Source organism: Meleagris gallopavo, chromosome 16 (genome assembly GCF_000146605.3).
Source record: "Meleagris gallopavo isolate NT-WF06-2002-E0010 breed Aviagen turkey brand Nicholas breeding stock chromosome 16, Turkey_5.1, whole genome shotgun sequence".
NCBI classification, from domain to species: domain Eukaryota; kingdom Metazoa; phylum Chordata; class Aves; order Galliformes; family Phasianidae; genus Meleagris; species Meleagris gallopavo.
Window position 1 is genome coordinate 11,403,914 of NC_015026.2, and position 24,196 is coordinate 11,428,109.

At 41.2% G+C, this 24,196-nt stretch overlaps 1 protein-coding gene across 1 annotated transcript in view; it reads right to left on the bottom strand.

The window, feature by feature from the left end:
* Positions 1 to 24,196, bottom strand: part of PRKAR1B (protein kinase cAMP-dependent type I regulatory subunit beta) — a 59,829-nt gene that overhangs the window by 24,409 nt on the left and 11,224 nt on the right. The gene's annotated exons all lie outside the window — the stretch shown is intronic.

Consider the following 24,196-nt stretch of genomic DNA (forward strand, 5'->3'; position numbering starts at 1 on the left):
TTTGCCATGTTTCCAGATGACTTATGCAGGTAATGGAAGAAGAAAACAGGGCTCCAGCTCTGAGATTTCAGCAGCTGTTTCATGAGACTGCAAACACAGGAGATGCATCAGGGCCTCCTGGGCTCAGCATCAGCATTCGGAGGGCTCCTTCTCACCCTCTCGAGAGTCAACACTTCTGATAGGCTCTGTAATTTTTTCACAACTTCCCTGTCTGCTTCCAGAGGATTTGCACCTGGTTAATTGTGGCACTTGGAGCCAACCAGAAGGTATCAAGGACAATTTCTGGCTTGGAACTGTAGCCGTAGGTGGGATTGCATGTATGTGAATATTCACATCTGGATCCAAAGGGAGACGCTAGCGTGATATGACTGGTGTATTCCAAAGAGACTTCTGCACGTTTAATTCTTTGTAACTTTTTGATAATATAATTCAAAAAACCAAAAAATTTACAAGAAAAGCATCTGAACAGCATAGAACATACAGAACGGTTAACTAGTCCAACAAAGTGAAACCAAGAAATGTGTTTAGACATGAAATCTCTATCTATGCAATCAAAAAATACCATCTGTCTTCTTGGGGAATATAAAAATGTACGAAACTTTTTCAAAAAGGTCAAAGATATCAAAGAGCTGCAGCAAGTCTTAACACATGAAGTGTCTTCCACGAGTATAAGGGAGAACTGCAAACAACTGCGGTCAGGGCTGCAACCTTAAGGTCTGATCTTCTGCTGTCTCTCATTTGTGTGACTTTGTGATACCTGCACAGGCTGAGCCAACTCCTGCTTCATGCAGAGAAGGAAAACTCCACTTGAATCAACGAGACTGCAGCTGTTTATACCAGCAAAGAATCTATCACACTGATTGCAAAATAAATGTGATGAAACACTTTGCTGATTTAATTCAGTAGCATTTTATATACCCTGCTTGCCAAGACGTAAATGACTGTGCTAAGAGGAAGCTAGCAGAGAGGGCAGGCCCGAGAGCTTCTCTTTCTCGTGAGAAAAAGTGAATGACAAAAATAAATCATCTCATCTGCTTTTGCACTGAGGCTGCCTGGAGTCAGTGCGGAATATGAGATAGGCAAAAAAAAAGTGCAGTGCAGGTAATAAAGTACAGGCAATGGGCAACCAAGAACAAGCTTGTTAAAACAAAGCGAGAGAACAAGGATTCCAAGCACTTTCAGAACCAGGCCATGGCAATGGCCAAAATAGGGAAACTATGTAAGACAATTTATCAGTTTCACAATCAGATTTCTTTCCAGCCCTTGCTGTGCTGAATGCATTACAGGAAAGGAAAAACGGAATAGACAAAATGTATATGTGCTAGGGAAAAATGGAAAATCCTCGTTATCCCTGCAGGTTATAATTTGCCAGAGTTCAATCACAACAATTCCATTGTGCAGGCAATCTCAGAAAGCCTTCAGTACGTGTGCAACACGGAGATTCTTCTTCCTTTGTATCTCTCTAACAAAACAAAGAAAGCCCTGTCTTCTTGAGGGTAGGTTTAAAAGATATGTAGCTGCTCTGGCATAATTCAACAAAGACACGCAACTTTTTCTTGGAGTAAGACTGCTTCAGCATGAAGACTCCAGTGTTTTAAATCTTTCCAACTTGGAAACCTCGTAAGTTTAGTAAACAGGGCTGATAATAACTCCACCTTTCATTAGCTGTAACTCGTATCTGGGTGCTATTTTAAGGTTTCTAAAGTTTTGGAGGTTTTTCTCTTCTCTTGCATGTCTAGGATTTTCTTCTCTTTCATTTCCTGAAAAGATAAAAACTTTCGAGCAATTGTTCTAACTATTGCTCCTCCTGAAAGGATGAAGAGCCCAGAATTTAAAACAGACAACTTGCTTCAATTAACATCTGTGTAATGAAGGAATAATTGCAGTACTTTACCATCGAATGAAATGGGAGGCTTCATGCTATTGTGCACATGAAGTATAAACCTTTGATCCATTCCTACAAATACTGCATGTCACTGCTGCTGCTGCTGATGTCAATGCTGATTCTGCACTGAGAAACAATTACTATTATTGAATGATTGCTGAGAATAAAAGCAGCACTATGCACAGTGCACCGTGCACAGGTAAAAGAAAAGATTCCTTTCTAGAAGTATTTAAAATTAATGGTCTAGAGCCCACAACTGCACGGTGTCACAGACATGTACCTAAGACAGAGTCAGTACTGAAGTGTTCATAAAAGCATTATGTAACTACCTCCACTGACTTATTTTCCTGTTAGGAGAGCAATAAGTTAATTATAAAAATAAACAAGGCTATTAGCAATTGAGAACACTTAATTACCTCATTATAATGACCAATATTTAATTACTATTACAATTCAGCCATACATTAGTTTTACCATAATGACCATATAAGTCTTTGAAATTGGACATGAGAACACATTCTGAATGGCAGGTTAAAACAAGAGTCCATGTCTAATTCCAACACATTTATTAAGTCACAAATCCACATAACTCACAGGTCTGTGAAACAGAAAGAAATAAAACACCATTGCCTTCTATTTCTGTGAAGTATTTCCATTTTTAATGATCTATGAAGTCCTTTAATAGGTTAATTAATTATTTCAGTCAATGACCAGAATGAAACTTTTGAAGTGCAGCATCAATTTATTTTACGGACTCTTTATTCGTCTACAAGTCAGCGGTTCACATCATCTTCAGCATGTTAAAAAGAGCTTTCAAAGGGAAAGAGCTTCTGCAGGGATCTTCATCTGGAAAACCATCTGCTGTGGTCAACAGCATTAAGAAGTGATCCCCTAAGAAGAGGCCAAGACTTGTGTCTGGAGGGTAGCAAGGCACACAGCCCAGCCCATGGCTCACGTCCAGGCCGCTGCTCCTGTTGCTCCTGCCTGCTCCTCAGAAGCAGCATTTATGGCAGCCATGCTACAAGGCTGAGGGAGAACCATGTCTTCCAGCACGTCCCAGGGCCAGCGGCAGTGTAAGACAGCATAGTGCGCTCTGTTCAGTTTTGGGTTCCCTCATACAATACACTGACAAACTGGAGTGAGTCCACAGTGGGCACTGAAATGACCCTGGGCCTGAAGCACACAGATGAAGGCGGAGTGGGAGGATGGCACTTATTCTCTTAAGATGATCAGGGCAGACCTTAGTGGTGCTTATAGCTGCTTAATGGGATGGTGTAGAAGAGGCAGAGCCAGACTCTCATTAGAGGTGTAGAGCAGGAGGATGTAATGCAACAGGCACAAATGTTAATAGGGTAAATTCCCACCTGAGATAAAGAAAAAATATTTCGCTCTAGGGTTACTCAAACACTAGAAGAGGGGCGCAGAGAAGGGCAGAAGCTCAAAGACAGACTGAGCAAGGCCCTAGAGTAGAGGCCAGCAGCCCTGACGGAGCCTGGCTGGAGCAGCAGGTAGGACGGGGGGACCTCTGTTAGTCCCCTCCACAGACGGGAGCCTGAGGCCTGGCAGTGAGCTTCCCTCGCTGGGAGAGATGAGGTGGGACAGGGCTGAGCCACAGACACGGCGGAGGCAGGGGAGCGTGAGTCAGGAGGCCAGCTGGAGGAGATCCCGAGCGTAATGCACGGAAAGTATGCGCTGTGTGCAGACGGGGGAAGATCTGCACACTTCTGCATAAATAATTGCAACGAGACTATCTCCCAACTTCACATCACTGGGAGCACCACGCAGCAACGGTCTGGGTGCCTACCAGAAGATCTTGATTACAAATGAAGTACCAACATGTTTTCCTGCAGAAAAGAATCAGTCTTTTGATGAAACTGAATACTCCTGTGGAAAATGGCTGATGTCATTTCCCATTGAAAATGGTTTTTAAAGTGTTGAAGCCGTCTAATGTCCTACTGTGATAGCTTCTGAGAATCTGCTTTTCGCTACGATATTATTTAGAAATGAAGTTTCTTAGTAAAAGGTTGAAATCAGAACAAGAGACTGTAAAATGATATCTCAATTGACCTTAATCCTATCTGGTTTGTTTTCTGTATTCTCAAGATTTTAATCTTGGAAGCAAGGCTCAAAATGGGGGAAAGAAATGAAATGCCAAGAGAAAAACAAACAAGAAAAAAAAATCTGAGGAACTTGGGTCACATACAGCTTCTACTCGGTTATGATGTACAAACATATATATGCATATATAAACACACACACCGGACTGCACAGGCTTCTTTCTGTTTAATTTGGAGAAGGATAAGTGATCAGAAGCTCTTTCCTCAGCTAGCAGGTACAGGACTCCAACATGAAAGTAGAGGCATTTATGAAATTTACACGCAACAAGACTTGCATTGCTACAAGTATAATATACTGAAGCTTGTACTTTGAGAAAGCTCCAAATACATTATGATAAGAAGTAGAGAAGGGCACTGTAACAAAGTCAGAGCTGTTTTCTGCACACACTGGCATTCCAGAAGTGACCCGGGGAGATGCTTATCACAATGAAAAATCATGTACATGAGAAAAGTGGGCCAAATTCATCTCTAGAGTAATCGAAACAAGGTCGGTGCATTTGAGCTAACTGAGGAGGACGGCTCTGTAAGTCACACGAGTGTACACAATTTACATGTAGGCTCCATGCAATCAATTATTTGTTCCTTTCTCAAACCTTCTAGAGAAGAAACAGCAGATATCTTGCTGAAAAAATAAATATTTTGATTTAATTGCTTCTAGTGGGACAGAAAGACAGCATGACAGGAACAATTACCACCCCAAAAGAAATCTGTTACCAATATGAAGTGAATTCCACCAGTGATAAAGGGTGACCATAACAAAGTTCCCATATTTGAACAATTTATTCCCTCTGGTATTTTAAATCTCCTCACTCTTTAATTCCAAGCTCCCTCTTCTGGACTATCCCAATTAAACCCAAGAGTAACTTTGCACTACTCCTCATCCACACCTGAATGCTGACAATGTAGCTAAAGAAGCCCTTGCAAATGGCACTGATACGGATCACTAATCTAAAGGGTTACTGCAGCTCTGCAGCTGAAGTTCTTCAGAAATAAATTAGCAAATGTTGAGATTTAAATAACTCCCAGAGGTTTGCAGTACAAAACGCACTACTATCTTATCTCTGGGAGCAGATGCTCAACTTAGGGACACAGCAACACACATCCAAATAATGGGGTACGAGACATTATCTCAAATAGTGAACTGTGGTAAATTACACTGCGTGTGAACGTAAGCAAATACGAAAAAAACCTATGCTATGTGTATTACCTCTTGCTCACATTTTGCAAGTAAGAGAAGTACTTCGCCCATAACAGTAATGGTGCTTTCTGTTTTACCTTTGAAACTGAGATGGGGAGGACATGCTTTAATGAGAAACAAATGTTATATATTTATGTTTCCTTGCAGCTCTGTGACTAACAAACTGTTCACAAAGACTTATTCTACCAATTAATTTACCAATTTACGCAGCATACCTACTAACAGCTACTTGTGCTTGTAGGAACTTGGTAATGAACCTAATATTCATTGATTTAAATTATTTTATTCTACTTTTTCTGCACTCTGTGCAAGATTCATTCCTAAGAGTTCTCTATAAATACTGGAAAATTAAATTGTATTATTGTTCCCAAATCACATACAGCTCCTATGCACTATTTTTATATGCACGGTTTCTGCACGTATAGGAAAGGTTTGAGTGTCACCAGACTGTGCCTGCCAACTATATCAGCACAGAAATACATAAGGGACTTTTTTGTTTGTTTTCAATCTTTAAAAAACTTGAAAAATGTTTCCTTTCTGTGCCTAGCAGCCCTCGCCATTTAGGATACTGCAAGAATTAGTGATCAGGTGCTAAACAGAAGTGCAATCAGAGCAGGTTTTTAATCAGCTTGGCGTAAAACAGTTTTGCCTATCAGGAAATTCCTCGGGCACCTCGTGCAAGGTGTGCACCAATACACGGTGCTGCTGGTAGAGCAGGGAAGCAATCTGCAACCAAAGGCAAGGGCTGCAGAGCTCCATCCCCTGCCACTCTGCTGTGTGCCTCCTGCAAGCCAGGGAAGCGCATGCTGCAACTGATCACTCAGAGTCTGACATGCGTCTCCTCCGGCTGACAAGCACATAACATACGGCCACAGCCATCTCCCACATCTCACTTAATTAATTTCCATCCGCGCTGTGTTCTCCCACACCTGGGGATATCAAGCAGCTGCATATAATAAAAACATTTAACTCGTGTTAGTGGATTGGATTCAATTTAGTATATAATTGGATCAGTAAATGGAATCATTATAAAAAAGCTGATAAAGGTTATCTAGCGAGAGTCAGAATTATTTTCTAAAATTGTACAAATCCAGTGTTAAATAGCTGATGAATAAAATTCATAGCTGACACAAAACCACATGTCCACAAGCACTTGATTTTGTATTTGCATATCTGTAATAGCTCACAGACATGTGCAAACTCAAACACCCACACGTTTTCCTTATGTTTTCCCTGAGTTTATCATTACTCCCCTTCATCTCTGATTCACAGCTTTTCTGAGATAGAATCTTTACAATAAAATGAACCAGAGATAAAATTTCCCGAGACAATAAATAATTCTTTTGTGAGAGCATTTGAGTCAGCTACGTCAATTAAAGCAGCTTCATTTTTTACAGCGTCACTAATTCAGAGAACAAGAAAGTAGAGGTTGATTAGATCAGAAGATACACACGTTTTTTTTAGTGATCTGTATGTGCCGACACCTGAACCAAAGGAGCTTTTCAAGCACGAGGAGCTGCTTAAATCTACTGACTGTACAAACACAGACCTAAGGGCACGCTTTCTTCACACATACATAGATAGGTTCAGACACAGTTGCACTACTTTGTTCCATCTTTCTCAGTAATTTTCCTTCAGACTCTTCGCTAACCATTAACACGTACATCAAAGCAATCCTGAAGACACCCAGCCCCACTGCTGGCAGGAACACCTGCTACTTCCAGCCACGCCACACTCATGCACTATCAGTTTGCTGCCTTAAAAACCCAACTCACAAACACCTCGTTTTCATTACTATTGCCAGGATGCCTTCCTACATATCTGCAGCGCATTTTTGAGATGCCTGCTTGAAAGGGAACACGAAGAACTCCCAGGGCAGGCTGGTGGCTCAGTGTCAGCATGCATGGCTTGGCTGCTGCCAGCCCAGCTCCCAGCAGTGCGTGGTGCTCACACCTTTCTGCTGCATTCTGCTGGCTCCAGGTCTGCCTTCACACCACTAGCATCTCTGCTCAGCAGGAAGAACTGCACTTTGTGGCATTAAATAAAGCAAGACAAACTCGGCCCGAAACAAACTGCCAAACCTCGCGAGGGTACATCATCGCCCAACTCATCTTGTTTCCTCACAACTAAATAAGCCTCCTCACTCACAGATTTCTGTTTAATTTGGCCTCTGGCATGACAGAAAGGAATTTTTTGCCCATTTGCACAACTCTATGAATCAAACGCTGACAACGGTAAGCTGCTCCTCAGTCTGACTTAGAGGCATGCACTGCAGAAAAGCAGCCAAGCGCCGTGCTTGCTCCATCAGGCCTCACGTATAAACCAGTAGCCTGTAGCACACAGATCCCCCTGAATGCTAACTCTGGGGAGAAAAAATGCTTCACGGTTTCCGTCACTTGGAGACTTGATAATTTTGGCTGAGCCAAATTATCTCAACACAATCGCATCTTTGACGTTTATTTCTGAACACAAAGGAAGGATGGAACAAAATCACCACGTGTAACTGGACACACTGCCACAAACTGCTCCGGCACAGGCATCCCAAAATAGTCCTTCTGTAAACCGAGAACTGATTTAGGTGAGGCTTAAACAATAGTCCAAAATAGATAGTCAAAAGATTTTGCTGTTTAAATATATTTGAATGTAGGGTAAGCTGGCTCTATTTATGTTGATATGAGATTCCAAAATACAATAAAGAAATTTCAGAAACATTTATACTAGAGCCGAATTAAAATAAATCCAATTAAAGGGAATAAATAGGACAAGAGAACAAGTAATTCCTTGTATTTGGTTCTCTTCAGGGAATATTCATATAAATCCACGGTCTGACATTTATGCTGTTTCATGTGACAGGGATCAGAATTCTCCACAGAACAACATTTTAAAAGCATTTACCCCTACAGCCTGATCATGCACCTTTGTGGTGAATAATAGAAAGCTCACCACGTTCCCAGCAAATTTTCTATGGACTTGCAAAGGGCCTCACCCTGCCAGCTCTTACCCATGTGAACAGTCACCGCTCAGACCTGAAATAAAAGGAATAATTTAATGAAAAATGGTTTGTGGAATCAGAGAACATTCTGGGACAAAGAACATCTCTCTTATCTGTGCTTCTGAAGAGGCTTGTAATCACAAGTATTATATATGAGCTTTGTAACGCAATAATAATAACAAGAAGAATTTTGAGTTCAGTGCCCAAATTAAGTGACTGTCCTGGATCCTGCAGAAATCTTGCCTTTGGGCAGCTTTGTGGCAAAGAGAAGTTTCCTGACTTGGGGACACAGCTTGTGTGCTTCCCTCGGGGCAGAAGCAGGCAGGCAGGCTGCTCCGGAGTCCACTTTGCATCTCATTCTTAGGAGGAAGAAGCCTGCAGGGACTCCACCCTTGGCCAAATGGCTTCAGATCCTAATTAGACGCAGTGCTCACATCTATGTATACACCACAGCCAACTGGAGGCAGAAAGGGGCAATGTCCGTGTGCGCTGATGGCTGAGATGCACAAAGCATTGCTTCAGCCCTTGGGACACTTCAGCTTGGATACAGACTGAGATGTTATCATCCCAAATCAAGTGCAATTTAAAAAGACAACTATAATAAGAACACTGTAGGCAAATTTGGTGAGGGTCAAAAGAGTGGGGAGGAGGAAGGCAGTGAAAAGCGTTTCTTAAATAGAGAAGGTAAAGATGACAGGAGATAAAAAGGTCAGACCAGGTGGTCTAAAGGTCCCTGCTCACCCTCAGCTCAGGGAAAGATACAGAAAAGCAAACACTTGGGCTCAGGAAGATTTGCTCATACAAAAAATCTTGGGGAAAAAAAGAGCCGTGCCTATCTTTGGCTATCAGGGTAACGCATACACCCTGCTGGTAGATAAATGCATGATGCACAAACATAGCCTGCTACGACGGGCCACTTCACCCTCACCTTTAAACAGCAACATACACTGACATTCCAGAGATTCTCTTCAAAAATATACACTTTCTGCCACAGCACACTTGTCTGTTCTATCAGAGATTATAAGAAAAATCTTACATGAATAAACAGATCTGAAAAATAACCTACCTGATGTGCCATAGGATTTGAAACACGAAGTTAACTTTAAAAAATAGACTAATACACGCAAAGGTCACTAAAATATTTATATTAATGATGGAGCCGAACACTAAGCAGATATTGACTTCTGTTAAGGTGAACCTCAAGATTTATTGGCCTAAGAGGTAAACATTGACTGAGATAAATCCAAGGTCAATATTTACTACTAAGGACAATAAATCTTGATGGTCTATGAAACATAAAATAAATAAATATGTATGTATGTATACATTCAGAGACACAAGTCTATCTAGAGATATTCACACAAATTATTTGGAAAAAAAAATGATCCTCAACATCATTTTTTTAAAGTACATTTTCTTATTTATGCCAGAAGGAACAAATGACCAATTATGGACCAGTGGCAGATACTGCTATTTGCATACATCAACACTGATGATATCTAAGGCTGGCATTACTGCTTCACCAAGCGACTCTTTGCCCAGTGAAATGTTTCCAAGGCACCAAGGGAAGCCAGGACCCTTAAGTCTGTAAGTGCAAACTTGCTGCTCTGCTTCTATTATTCTATTATTCCTATTATTATTATCATTGATGCTTCTAATTTAATAGTACATACAGCAAACTCACCTGAACAACTGCTGAGCTCTAGACTTAGCAGTAACAAAGATTTTAGGTACTGACTATGAGGGAGTGCTTCTGAATACAGTGTAGCTTTAGCTAAGGTCAAGGTTCTTCCCAAGCAAGACAAGCACAGGAAGGTAACACATGGATATTCTGCAAGTGTTTTAACAAGAGGCACTTCTACAGTAGTTGTGGTCAATCCCGTGCATGCTCAGAACAAAGACCTATCAATCAAACTGAACAAAATAAATAAATAAAAGCATTGGATGACTTTCAGAGTTATAGGCTTTTTCCTTGAACTAGAAAAGCAAATAAATTTAACAGGAGTGCTGACAAAAGTAGACCTTCTTCCTCCAAACAGTATACAAGATCTAAGCCAAAAGGAAACAGATGACTTTGTGTGTTTGTAGGAAGTGATTAGAGAAGATAGAACTTAATTTATTAAGCCGGGAGATGGTGATTCTTTTGTTGACTTTTCAGGTCAAGTGTTAAAACCTTCTGCAAATAAGGCAGCAGATATGCTGCAACAAAGCCTTAATGGTTCAGGAGACCCGGCTTTTTTGATGCCATACGTTTTTCTTGTTCTTTGAACAATTGCTTTGGAAAGCAAAGTGAGAGAAACTTGCAGCCCCTACCTACGTCTCCCAGAGGAGTAAACTGCACCAGCTTGGGCGTCCTGGGGCTGTGTTAGAACAACACATGCTTACTGTCCCTATGTAGGACATGCTCTAAAGGGAAAAGGGACAGCGTCCACACGGCTTCTGCTTTTTTCTTTCCAAGGCACCCAGTGGATAACAGAAAAGAGGGGGGAAAAAAAAAAAGAAAAAAAAAAAGGAAGAAAAGGCAGAACAAAGTGCTTTAAAAAAATTTCATTCATCTACTGGCCTGACAAGCCAAAGAGAAAAATGTAGTGCTGCATATACATTGCTGCCCAGTGAATTTGCAGGAAGGAAGAACAATTAGAACTGCTGGGCAGGAAAAGGCCTGTTAGCACTGCTACCTTTAACTTAATCTTTAATCTCCTGCTATGCCTCCGACTTGTCACCGCAGACATTAATCACCTTCCAGGTCTTACAGCTGTCTGAGGCTCATTTATATTATTTGTTTTAATGGTCTCTCTTATGTCACTGGTTTTCTGCGGTATACAGTTCTGCCCTTACATCCTGTTTACTGTTTTGTTCTACCAAGTGATGTGGTTTATTTTTATGCAGGTTTCCTAAGGCTGCAGCATAGCCACAGGTTTCAGTGATGGCATCACAACTGACCTGGAGAGAGAGCACTTCAGTTCATGAAACATTATTGCTCCAAACATTTCAGAAGCCTCTGAAGTCTCATTAATACGAACACTTCATATTTCATTAAATTATATTAATGTTCTTAGTAACTTAGGGAAAGCTTGCACTCTTTAAGAGGATTTATTTCTTAGCTTGCAAAGAAAAGAAGAGTGATTTTTAACTATACAAAAAATGGAACGTGGAAGGAAGATAACAAACTGACAAGCAAGGAGACAAAATGTCATTCTAGTTTGTGTTCTAATCCAGATGAGGCCTCCTGCTAAGAGTTCTCTCAATCACTATAAAAACTTATAGCCAATGCTTTCAAAATTAGAAGCCAAAACTCCACATTGTGTTTCCAGAAGGCCTTAATTCTGGGACAGTCCTTTCCAGGAAAATACAATGCCAAAATAGAGTGCATTAATAAGCACAACTTTGAAATGCAAAAGGGCTGCTGTCTCCCAAGATTGGAAGCTGTGTCCAGAAAATGTCTACCAAGTCTGTTCTAACAATTACACAGATCTTGTTTCTTGCAAGCTATCTACCCCATGAAGATGCTCATAAAGAGACTATAAGTGAACAGTGATAACAATTACAGTAGTCAGAATATTTGCAGTTAGTGTCACTTTCACTTTGAAATAAAGCCAAAAAACGTTCCCTTCGAACTGAAGTTCTTTTGGCTATTGTGAGGAGTCCCTTGTGGATTCTCAATGCAACACAATATATATTTCATACAATGAACTCCAGAGGCAATCATGTCACAGCATACAAAATGATGAGGAAACAACAAGGAAGCTTCGAGGTGAAATTCTAAGAGAGGTACGGACCCAGCAACCCGCTTGGAGAACAACAAATGAAGAAGCACAAACTTCCCTGGGTTTTTATTAATCTCTTCTATTATTCTTTATTCCAATTAGAAATAGAGATTTCTAAAAATAATGCCTACTTCACTGGCATTTTGAGGGGAGCTAGCCTCGTGTCCTACTACATCTGTCAGTCATCCCCACAGACTGAAATTCTACTTCCAAAGGCTCAGGAAGGTGCACCTTTCCTGGCTTGAAGCAAGGAACGTACTGCGATCGTCTGACCTGTCACGAACCAACTCAGAGAAGACTGAACTGAAACACACTTTGCTCATCATCTCTGATGGATACAGATGGACGTCATCCCAAGCTAACCGGTGCAGCTATAGACTGTCCATTAGTCTAACCTCAATAATGCAAGGCTTAAAAACAACATTTGAAGCAAGGAATAATGAAAGTTACAGAGGTAATTGGAAAATGAGACACGGAGCAATATCTGCTCAGACCCTTTATTTGATAACTGACATTCTAAACAAAATAAATCAATCAGCTCTTCAAGGAATCATGTTCAGCAATATGAGGCAAACTGCTAGTTAAAATGGCAAAGTTGATTAGGAAGAAAAACTCCAATGTGTAAAGGGCAATAATTCAAGATAGACCAGCAAGAGCTGATATTGGAAGAACAAGATCAGAGGTAATTTCAGCAAGAATATTTCAAGGCCTGGTCTTAAGAATTGATGATGCTGCCTTCAGAGGTACATCACAGGGTATCACAGAAAAAAGATGGGTGCTTTTGATGACTGAAGTAATAAAGCTGGAATGAAATGCAGTAATCCAACATGAAATGCCATGCATGTTAAAGTTACAGGAATAATTTCTGCTTTAATCTGAGTTTATTAAATTGGTGGCTAACTGTAAATCACCCTTTTTACCCTTGGCTGGGAAAAAAGCAGAAACGCCCTGTGTCAGTACAAAGTAGGTCACTTCCAAGTGAGCAAGGAAAATGTTAATGCCCCTGAAAAAAAGCACTTCCATAAGAGATCTCCCTTCAATCCTGTGCACGATTCCAGCTGCTGTGTGCAAAAGAAACAAAGAAAGAAGATTCATTTGATTCAAAGAAATGTTGGAAAAGGTATTCTGGGATGACAACAGAGAGCCTATCTTTCATAAAAGATTATAAAAAGAGTTTGAAGTATTTACAGCAGTGAAGTAGAAGAAAAGATGTCATTGCAGTTTATAAATACGTAGAGATGAGAGGTACGGGCAAGGGTGAACATCAGAGCTGAAAAAGTTATTTTAACTAATGGACAAGAAGGGCATGAAGAATCAACACATATAAACATTTAGTCTGGAAACGAGACACTGTCTTGCCATGGGAACAGTAGTGTTGTGGAGCAGCTTTCCAACCACTGCAGCCCAATAAACTGGGGAAAATAAAAACATCTTCATTTAGGCAATCCAAGGGATAATATGACTTCGGGTCCTACACTATCTGATGACTGTGCTCAACGATCCAAGAGAACCCGCTCAGGTCGTCCTCCCAAGGGCAAGAAGAAAGAGGTTTCCTATCAGGGCAAGGAAGAGTGGAACAAGTGCAGGATCACTGTCGGAGAGGACACACTGATTTCCGACAGCCTTCTCTTGTAACTGAGACAAAAAAGCTGGAAACTTCATCAGATTTGTTCCTCTCAACTTTTAAAAGATGAGAGGCAGTGCCAAACACTCAAAACAATAACGTCTTGCCTTTATAAACAACCTTTAGTATCACTGGATATAAAACAGAGACTTGGACATCTGCTGAGCATGCCTATTGGATTGGCATCAGTGCTCTCCCCTGGCTCGCACGGAAGGTTACAGGGTCAGGAATGAGACGTGTTGTTCTTCAAAAACAATCTTCCATTTTGCCACTGGTAGCTTTCAGAATCCACCTCCTATACGTCTGATGCCTGTTTCATTTTGCCTGCTTTAAAAATTTCCCTAGCATCCTCTAGCATCTGCAAATGAAAGTCTGCAAATCCGTCTGGCTGTGTGCATTGTGTGCAATTACTGAGCATCAGACACGGGTGAACTTGGGCCTGTTGGCTATGGGTAATACTGTATGTCCTGGGACAGACTGGGAACAGACTGTCTAGGACAACTGTACAAATTTCTTTATTATAGAGGTAGCTCAGGACTGCTTCCTCACTGTTCCACCAAAAACTCTTCTTCAGCCTATAGTCTATCTGCTAATAAATGTTATTTTTAAACTGCACTACCCTTCTCCATATTTTGCACATTCTCAGTAGAGATCCAGACAGCGTTTGCCCAGACAGACATTATGTATGGGTGAGGAATGACAGTAACTGAGTAAGTCAGTACTGGTGGGACAGCAAGAAGAAAGGTGCAAGCCTCAAGCATCGCTATCATTCCTGTACCTTCTGAATTTTCCTCCAATTCCTCCACCTTGCCAGCAGACAGTACCTGGCACAGCCCACCATCATGCAGAATGCACCACACCTCACACCACCAAGCGTTCCTCCAGCTTCAGCTCATGGGATGACTGAACCGAAAATATGCTTGTGAGTTAAAAGAGGGACTTGTGAGGGCAGCGGGGGATTCAGCCAGGTCAGGAGGGAAGGCAGAACTTGGGTACTGGAATGAGCAGAGTGAGATTGTTAACACCCAGCTGAGGGATTAGAAGATAGGCAAAGGAAATCTCTGAGCTCTCTCCGTCTTTTCACCGGCCTGAAGACAGGACAGAAATATGGGCATGTATAGGGGAGTGTGAGCTATTTTAACCAAAACATTTCATCCATCCCTAAATATGGTCACAAGATTTTAGATACTTGGCTTAGTCTTAAACAGTAAGATTCTGAATTATCTCCAACTGTGTAGGCTGTAAAAGAAAATGCATAAACCAGCAATCCTGCAAACTCCCTAGAAACACACTCACTGCCAGTTTTCTCTGTAGCTGTTATATTAATCAGTCTTCAAAAATTAGAATGCCCTGTGATTATATCTCTTTCAAAGCTAATAAGCAACACTTTGCAATTAACTTCAGCTTGCTTCCCTTAATACCATTATCTATCAATCTCTCATCTAGAGCTTTGAGATACACCAGAGGAAAGTGCCGAAGTTTGGCACCACAGATAGAGGCTGCATTTTTTTCAATGAAAGCAAACAGCAGGATTGCAATGGCATCTTGGTTACTTTCTTCAGGTTTCCAACCCAAGTGGAAAAAATGTGGAAAGATCAGCTGTTCTCAAACATATTGCCAGAAAAACACATTCAAAGGATTTTGGCTGAATCGAAACTCAAATCATATTCCAGAATCTGGCCCTGAACCAAAACTCAAGAGATCAGCCCAAATTTCATGCTTCAGTTTTCTGTCTTATCGGATATTCCTACGCAAGCTCATCTTTAAATCTACATCTATGCACATGTGTAAAAGTGTGAGCATACACACACCGAGCATGATGCTGGGCTACAGTCAGTGGGCTTTATTTCTCTACTTGTACCTGTACAAAGCCTCACAGAAATACTTCTCATCTGCCATTTGAAAGTGTTATATATGTGCAATGAATGGTACAAGGCATTATCCACATACATTTGGAATAGTCAAGGTATTTATAAACAACCTTGGTAATATCAGATTTTAATTGACAAATGTTGATAAAAATGGAATTTATATTGCCCTCCTGGGCTAGAATTCTTTTTTCTGAAATTGAACAGCTGCCAGAAATAAATCAGAAATTACAAAGTGGAAGAGAGATGTAAGGCAGTGTGTCAAGGGCTGGAAGGAGAAGCAAAGTAGAAAATGACCAGAATGAAATCCAGGCGGATTTAATGGAGAAAGGCAGAGCAGCACTACTGTAAATATGATGGGAATGGAGACAGAGACTCCAAACTGACCAGAAATTACAGTCAATAATTGAAATCAGAAACTAAAGGTACCTTTTGAGTTAAACTCTGAATTTTCATTCACCAGAATGGCTCAGAACGGCAATATTCTACCAATCACCAAATCTCCAAGTGCTATAGATGAATTTTGCAGTCAACATACATAGTAAACCTGGGTGAGTCTTCTCTCAAAACTCGTTTGGATTTTAGAAGAACAAATAGTAATTAATTTGCTTTAAAGTACTGCTTAGAACTATGCTCCGATTTTTCATGTTTCTGTGGCTGCAAAGCTGGGTGGCCCTACGACCAAGAGGCCAACTCACGGAACAAAAAAACTGGAAGACACAAGCAAAAAAGAAAGAACTAAAAAAAAAAAAAGTATTTAGGAAAATGCATTGTTTTTAAAGCCCTACACTTGGAAATCTGTGCAGTGCGCTGTTTTAGTTTCATACTCCTCCATATCACATCAACAAAAATAATGAAAAGAAAAACTAGACTACAGTAATAAGGCATTGATTCAATTAAGTCAATCACATCCATTTCATGTGAGACTTCCAGTAACTATGAAAGGCAGCCAAATTTAAACCGCTCCCAGAATCTATAAAAACTAATTGACTTTCTGATTGAGTTAGCTTTACAGAAGAGCTATCTGAGAGCACAGTTTAATTCTCTTCTCCCAGTATTTTCTGCTGTTTTGCTTACAGTGCAGAGCTTCTTTATCTCGTGCCCCTCTGCAGTCAATTTGATATTGATTAATCCTCCTGCTTGTAGCAGCTCCCACAGACATCCAGTGAGCTCTGCAGGACCACAGGAGCTGGTCTGCACAGAGCCGCTTTCGGGACCAGATACGTTGTAATTTTATTACTCAATCACAGTAACAAGGGCTACCCAAAAAACTTAAACATAGCCAGCGGTTCCTCATCCTCCTCAACAGAAAGCCCAAATCACAACAGGCAAAGGGAATCCTTTAGGAGTCAGCTATTGTTGATACGAATATACTTCACACAGCTTTTTCCAGCAGTTGCTTTCCAGCTATCAGCTCACTGCCATCCATTTCTGCTGCTCTCTCGCACAGCTTTCTATCAAGCTATACATCAGATCCCACAGCCAAGATTCTCCTTCCTCCTGAGACTTACTGCAGCTATATATCATTATAAGCATAGATTTATATCTACGAGGATCTTCCACTTGTGCCTTCATCTTCCAGCCGATCCATTAGCAGCAGTTAAGTGAGGACGAGATGAGATGTTTTCATACGAGGGACTGTTACAACAGTGCTGTAAAGAACCTCAGCCACAGCAAAGAAAAGTGCAGCAAGCTCCAAGTGGAGCGGGCAAGAAAGCTGGGATCGAATAAAGCAGTGACAAAATCCACACTGATGCCTACCCACAGCTCCATCCCACAGCTCTGCCGGCTCCTGCCCTGCCCGCTGCCAGCACCACACACTGAGATGGTGAACCCTGTGCCTCAGCACTGAACTCTGTGCTTTCTTGCCCAAAGGGCTGCAATTCTTTCTCTTACTTCACATTCCGCACATTTTCACACGTGTAAAGAGAAGGCAGCTGTGCCGTATTTTTAGCTTAACCGGTCAAATTAGGAAGGAAAAGCAAAGCATTATCTTGCACTATTGAGCATACTAATGACGCCTTTCCAACCTCATCACCATTCCCATCAAAACTAACACGTTCATTTACATTCTCCATACAGTGCCAACATGTGCACGGCGGCACGGCACCCTGTGTGAAGAGCTGCCTCATTACAAGAGACAAAACCATCATGTTCTGATTCTGACCTCATGATGACATAAATAACGAACGACTCCAAAGAATACAGATTATAGGAAGACGAAGATGTTGTCTTCTCACGTGCTTTAAAAATGACGTAACTAAAAAGGATGCTAAGGAATTTTATTTAGAGATGGTGCCAGTGATGCCAAGTTCACTTCAGAATGAAATAGGCTTCAGGCGGGCGATTCTGCAGTACACCGCTGCCTAAATGAGCCTCCTGTATTGCAAAGTGTGTATGGTTTCCATTTGCAAAGTGGTAGAAGAAGCAGCACCATGTGCAATGCTGTTTTCACAAAAGCATGCTCCTTCAGCTCTATCTGAAACTGAGGTATTTCTCATCTAATTGAAAGCACAGATACGTCAACAAAAACATTAAGTAAATTGCACACATCATTTCTAATTAGCAATGACAAGAAAGGGTCACGAGATCCATTTACAATTTTCCATTCTAAATACAGCCTGAATTTCATGAACTATCTTCTCTAGTCCCATTATCTAGAAGTTTCAGCAGTATTTTGCTAAGAAATAAAAGATGCACTGCCTGGATGTGCGTGTGTTCTTCAGCTCTAGCAGAGGCCACCCAGTGGTCAGGTACAGCAGGAGAAACTCACTTCTGGGTACCTGCAGGTCTGCATATCATCTGTGAACAGAAGACTGGAAAAGAGTCGCTGTGCCTTACTGCTTTAGCTGTGTCTTCCCTGCTGAGAGGCAGCAGTGGTGCAGCTGCTGTCAGAGACCTGCTCTGCTTCACAGCAGCACACACACTGCCAATGCTGTGAAAATGAGATTTGAAGCAGCACTTGCAATGTGTGGAGCTGCTCTTTTCCCAGTCCTTTCTCTCTCACAACGAGCACCTCCATGGGAAGATTTACATCCATAGAGCATTCTATAAAGTTTAAAATAAATACATATTTTGACAACCTTAAGCCTAGGCAGCCTGAAAATACAGCTAAAGTGCTTGTAAGATGTACTGCAGGTATGTAATATATCATGTGGGGTTAGCTGAGATAAAGGTTTAAATAATAGCACACTTAAAAATACCATAAGATGGGTGCAGATATAAAATATATATTACTCACCTATAATCTCACTTCCATGTGTGTAAATAATATAAAGTCGCTGAGCAACATGCAGTAATTCCACCATAAAACCAGGCTGAGGTCAGCCTCGAGGCCACTGAGCATTTTTTGGTCACAAAATGCACTGCTACAAAGATCTTTAAAGCCAATGGCAGTGCACAGTGCTGACCAACAGGTAGGAGAGCTCAGACAAACAGCAACAAGGAAACGTCCATGAGAGATAATGCCTTTCTTGGGTCAGTTTCTCTCTTCACAAAAAAACCAGCCTGTTCAAGCAGATTTCTGTTTACACACTGAAATCCAGCACTTCCTTTTTTTCACACACAATAAAATTTTCAAGCAATTTGTATACTTACGGCAATCTGCATTTTAGCCTCAAGGGTTGGGGTTTGGAAGCGTGTTTTTACCGCTGATATTTTCTTTGTTACTTAATACCTCTCCGTTCTGATAACCTTGAACACAGTGACCCCAGGTGGCAGATAGGACAGCTGCTGTGCTGTCAGACCGAGCCAAACCTTCACATCCCAGGAGGCTGAGGAGCTCCTGCGCCCCAAGCCAGGAGTGGGTGCTCCCTACGGGACTGGGGAGGCTTCATTCCAAGCAGATCAATAAAAGTCCTTACGGGAAAGAGCAACAGGTCCTGCTATGGTTTTGGTTTCACAACCGTCGTTCCCCATCTGTGCAGGGAGGTTTCTCTAACAGTGTGGCCCTGAGCTTTGTTAGAGCGCTGGCAGGAGTCCAGCAGCACCAACCTCCACGTGGGCTAATTCACACTGCAGAGAAGCCAGGTAAATTACCCTGCGCAAATCCGCACGCTGCCACAGCCAGGCAGGTTGCTCTGCCCAAGCTTGATCATTTTGGTAGCTCCAAACTACTGACTTGCCCCATAGGCATGTATGAAGTTGACTATAAAAGTGAGATACAGATCTAGAGCCAACAAAACACACTCAGTAGTCTCCAACTCCTTTTTATTTTTATTTTAATAGGACTTCGGCTTCTTAGTGCCTTTATGCAAGCCCCAGTCATCCCACCTCACCGTTCCAACTGCCTCAAAGCTCACTGGTTATTCTCATTATACTGACTGGACAAAAGTTCAGCTGCATGAAGCCTGCATTCTGTGACTTGCAACAACGCAACGTAAAACAGCACAAATGAAAGCATTATTGAGGCTAACTAGAAAATTAACAGTAGATAGGCAACTTACAGTAGCTCTTCCATCTTTACAGCCCTGCTTTATTTCACAGGTAGAATGGGCGAGTGAGCCATCTCCTCTGCTCTGGGGCAAGGCTCAGGTTGGAACAGCAGCCAGTGTATCTGTAGGGCTTTGCTCAGAGGCTCTGCTCCAGGAGAGAAAAGCGTGCTGGTGAGTTCATGTAAACAAATTAACTTAAGTGCAATGGGAGACTTTCAAGTTGCTCATCAAACAGAGCTGCCCAACAATATTTATTATACGGTAATTTAATTTGTATCAATTAGCCATCAAATTCACGGACGTTAATTAACTTCACATGTGTGATTTTCAGTCTTGAGCCAAAAGACCTCAGGGAGAGAAGGAAGCACAGGATACATCAGTGCCTTCCCAGCCGGACTGCTCCCCATTTGCTGGAGTCCCCTCACGGAGATGGAACTATCCTGCCATTGCCAGAGGGTGTCACTACGGCACTGGAACAAAGCAAGCAACCAAACAAAACTGATAAATAGACGTGAAGTTTACCAGAAATAAGATCTATGTAAACTCTGCATGAACAGTGCTTCATGTCACCCATGGGCATTAAGAACATGGTTCTGGAGTCTAAAAACAATCAAATGCAGTGTGTTCCTTTTCTCACTGTATCTCTTGTGCTCTAATCTGATTTATAATACTAAGTATTGGAAGGAAGGAAGAAAGAAAGTACCTATTAGAGCTATTTGCAGAATCTCCATTGTTCCCACACAATTTAACCTTGTTTTCCATGATAGCATCCTTTGAAAATGAAACTATTCTAAATGCAGATTGCTCACGCTCACAGTAAATGTATTCGTCAGGCAATTGTTTTAATAGGAAGTAACTGCAAAAGAAATCTAAATTTTCTGGCATAATGACGTACAGTCCAGGTAATTAAAAACAATCTACAATGAAGTGAAGATCAGATTTCAAGTGCTGAATTTGGCTAAAATCCTGAGCCGTAGGATGGAGGAAGTTCCAAACACAAAGAACACAGTAAATGAGAACACTCAGAAGCCAATGAAAAAAAGGTGCAACACAGCAGATGCTAAGGTGTACTGAATCAGTATGCTTATTGCCTTGCTAGTCTAATTCCCTTATTGCCAAAAATGCTGGGAGTCACGTGATTGACCACAAGTCCATATTAATACAGTGTGTAGGATGGCCACGAAGACTTTACAGATGTCAAAATCTATGAAGTGCTCCATTAGGATGTGCATGGAAGGGATCAAACACTAACCAGGCACCCCTTGGAGGCAGTCTGCTATCACAGGGTGGGCTGAGCTTGAGAAGGAGAACTCTAAGCCCCAGATGTCACAACAAACTGTCTCAGTTGGCAATTAAAAATGGGCAGCATTACTTTGGTTATATTTTCATATTAGAGGACAGTTTTGATAACGTTGCAAAGCTCTTGTTAACCTGTCATGGAATCAAACTGCATATTCTCATAATAGAACAATAATTTCATGTTCTTGGAAATAAGTTCTACTCAAAGCACGGGATTTAATAAATAAGAGAGAAAACATGACACATGACATACCATTAAGGAACTGCAAGTAAACTCGGATGAACTACAATTTATGCCAAATCACTATTTTAAACCACGTTACTAAAAGCAAAGAAAAGTCTGCACTGATGTTGCAACAGTACTGATGAAAGCAGCTGCAAAAGGAACACAGGTCAGCTGCGGTGATGAAACTGTCAGGACTTGGAACCATGGCACTGCTATGGTATTTTAATACAGCAAATGCAGTCCATCATGGTGAAGGTTCAGTTGGCTGTTCTGGGAGTTATGAGGACGTCAAAAGTCCACGGTCTGTTTCTGGATATTAAAAAGTAATTGCTATTCAGCTCAAGAGATCTTGATGTGCCTCTGTCAGGAAAAGACTTGGACCAAAGTTTATCTGCCACACGTGGAAAGGGGAGAAGTGAGCGAGCACTTCAAACGCAGCAGCAAAGTTCTGCAAATCTCTTAAACAAAATTAAACTCAGAGAATGTATAAATGTGTAGCTTTGACTCTACTGTTTCTCCCTGTTTTTTTATCTTTACACAGCTGACTTTTCATGACAAACAGATCTCACAGAATATCAGAAATATAGAAAAAAAAAATAGTGGAAAGCTGCACTGGGATTTGGCTTAATGACGGCAAAATTTGTCTTTCCTTGAAAGTGCAAAGAGAGACGTCAGGAGCTCCAGCCCTTATGTGAGCCTTGTGGTAACTGCAAATACGAAATACACTGTTATGTGAACAGTGGTGTTTTCCCATTAATGTGAATTAAAGCTCATGAGTGTGCAGTGTACTCTTCTTACCTCAGCTGTCCTATCTGGAAAGTCGTTCTCTGTATGCCAGCCTTTTTCTAGGATATTCATTCACATTTTCAAATTCTATGGGATCGTGACACCACTCTGCTTTATTTTTTCAGGCTGTTTTATCCACAAAAAGAAAAGTGAACTAATCTTGATTCTGCAAACAGTGGTGATAATTGCCAATATTTTAGTTAACTGCCAATCCTCTCGCTGTTTAGATGGAGTAGAACCAGGACATAGAAGTACACAGCCCAACAAAGTGGGCTATAAATCATCAGAGGAATAATTTTTGTACAACCCCATTACTACGTACTTGCTTAGTAGCAAATCACCTAAGAGTAAGCTTGAGTGGGTATGGCTCTTTGGGCAAGAAAACAACATGCAGCCCCACTGCTGGCTGCTTCACCTTCCCCATGAGCAGTGCCATCAGCCGTGTTGTGCAGCACCAAGAATCGACCAACTAATCCATGCTAAGGCAGCCTCAGCCTTCCTGATGCTATCTAACACAGACTACAGAGGCTCTTGAATAATATCCAATCATTTGTAACTGCACTAAAACAATAGTTCAGAAAGACACCCAACATATGCCTATTTCAGGCATCCAAAAATCAGTCAGGCCCCAAGTTACAGCAGCTTGGCTTTCAGGCATACCAACGTTGTATTTTCAATGTTTTGTTTGCAAGAGATGAGTGCTGATTCTTTATTAAGTGAAATAAATTTTCATGTCATCACGTTTTGCCATCTTTGACAAAAAAAAACCAATATAATGGAGCACTTCAGAATGTTCTTTAAGAACTAGCAGCAGTGGAGAGCCAAGCTTGATCTGAAAACTTCATACAATGGAAAATCTGCCACATGCCAAGCTAGTTTAAATTATGGATCAGTTCCCTGGTTACTTACAAAAGCAAAAACTAAACTTTTCCAGTCTGAACGTGCCCAGCTTCACCCACCAGCTTTTGGATGTCGTTTACCTCAGTCTATTGAAGACACCTTTGCTATCACCCACCTTCCCCTTCCAGACCACGATCGAGTCGCCTTTCATTCTGCTTGGCCAGACTCAACACACTGCGCATTTACAGATCTGCTAAGATGCTGAGTGCCTTAAAATGGCATCTGATGCTGTTTTCTGGATATGCAGATACTACACAAAGGACTGTGCTATACACTTTTAATGCAAATTTCATCCGTCAACAAGCTGGTCTTCATACCATTTGTATAACATAAAAATGAACATAAAAAATGAAACCCTTACAAAGAAAGTGCTAGTTTTGCGCTTTCTTTCTTTAATTTCTGAAAGCAAAACGCATTTGACAACTGAATTTATTTTATGGCATTCTTTTAGAAGAAAAACAGAGAGAAAAGGACTACGATGGTGCCAAAGGGTTAAAGCGTTCTGTGTCGGTCAGTCTGAATATCTGAATTTAGCAGCTGACAGTGCATGGTGTGTCAGTCTCTTACAGCTGTTCCAGAGGATTCAAAGACAGTCTTTGTTTCTTGAAATCTTAGCAACTGTTACTTTTTTCCAAGGACAAGACAGACCAGCTGTTACCTCACAAGATGCAATGTACTTCAGGTCAAAATCTTTAGCAAGGAACTTGTAAAACAAGAACTAAATCATTGTTTGGGTTTGTCAGATTTTTTTTCATTAAAACGGAGTTAGGAGCCTAGCAGTCAAATAACTCACACTTGGTACTTCCATTAAGTGCACTGGAATGACAGAGAAATTTCATCTGGTTGCTAAGCTGAATCTTCTATTTCTATAAGAAAAGAAAAAAAAAAAAAAAAACCCAAACCCCGAGCACAAAATCCCTTAGTATAATGGATTGCTTTCTGTTCTAAGGTCAGTTCCTTTCTCTTTCCAAACGCTGTGCTGCTGAGCAGATGTCATCGTGTAATGGAAAGGCACAGATCGAAACATTTGCAATATAAGACGGGGATTTTCAGGAGTGCTTTAGTGGAGTGAAATGTTCACTTCCCACTATATATCAATCA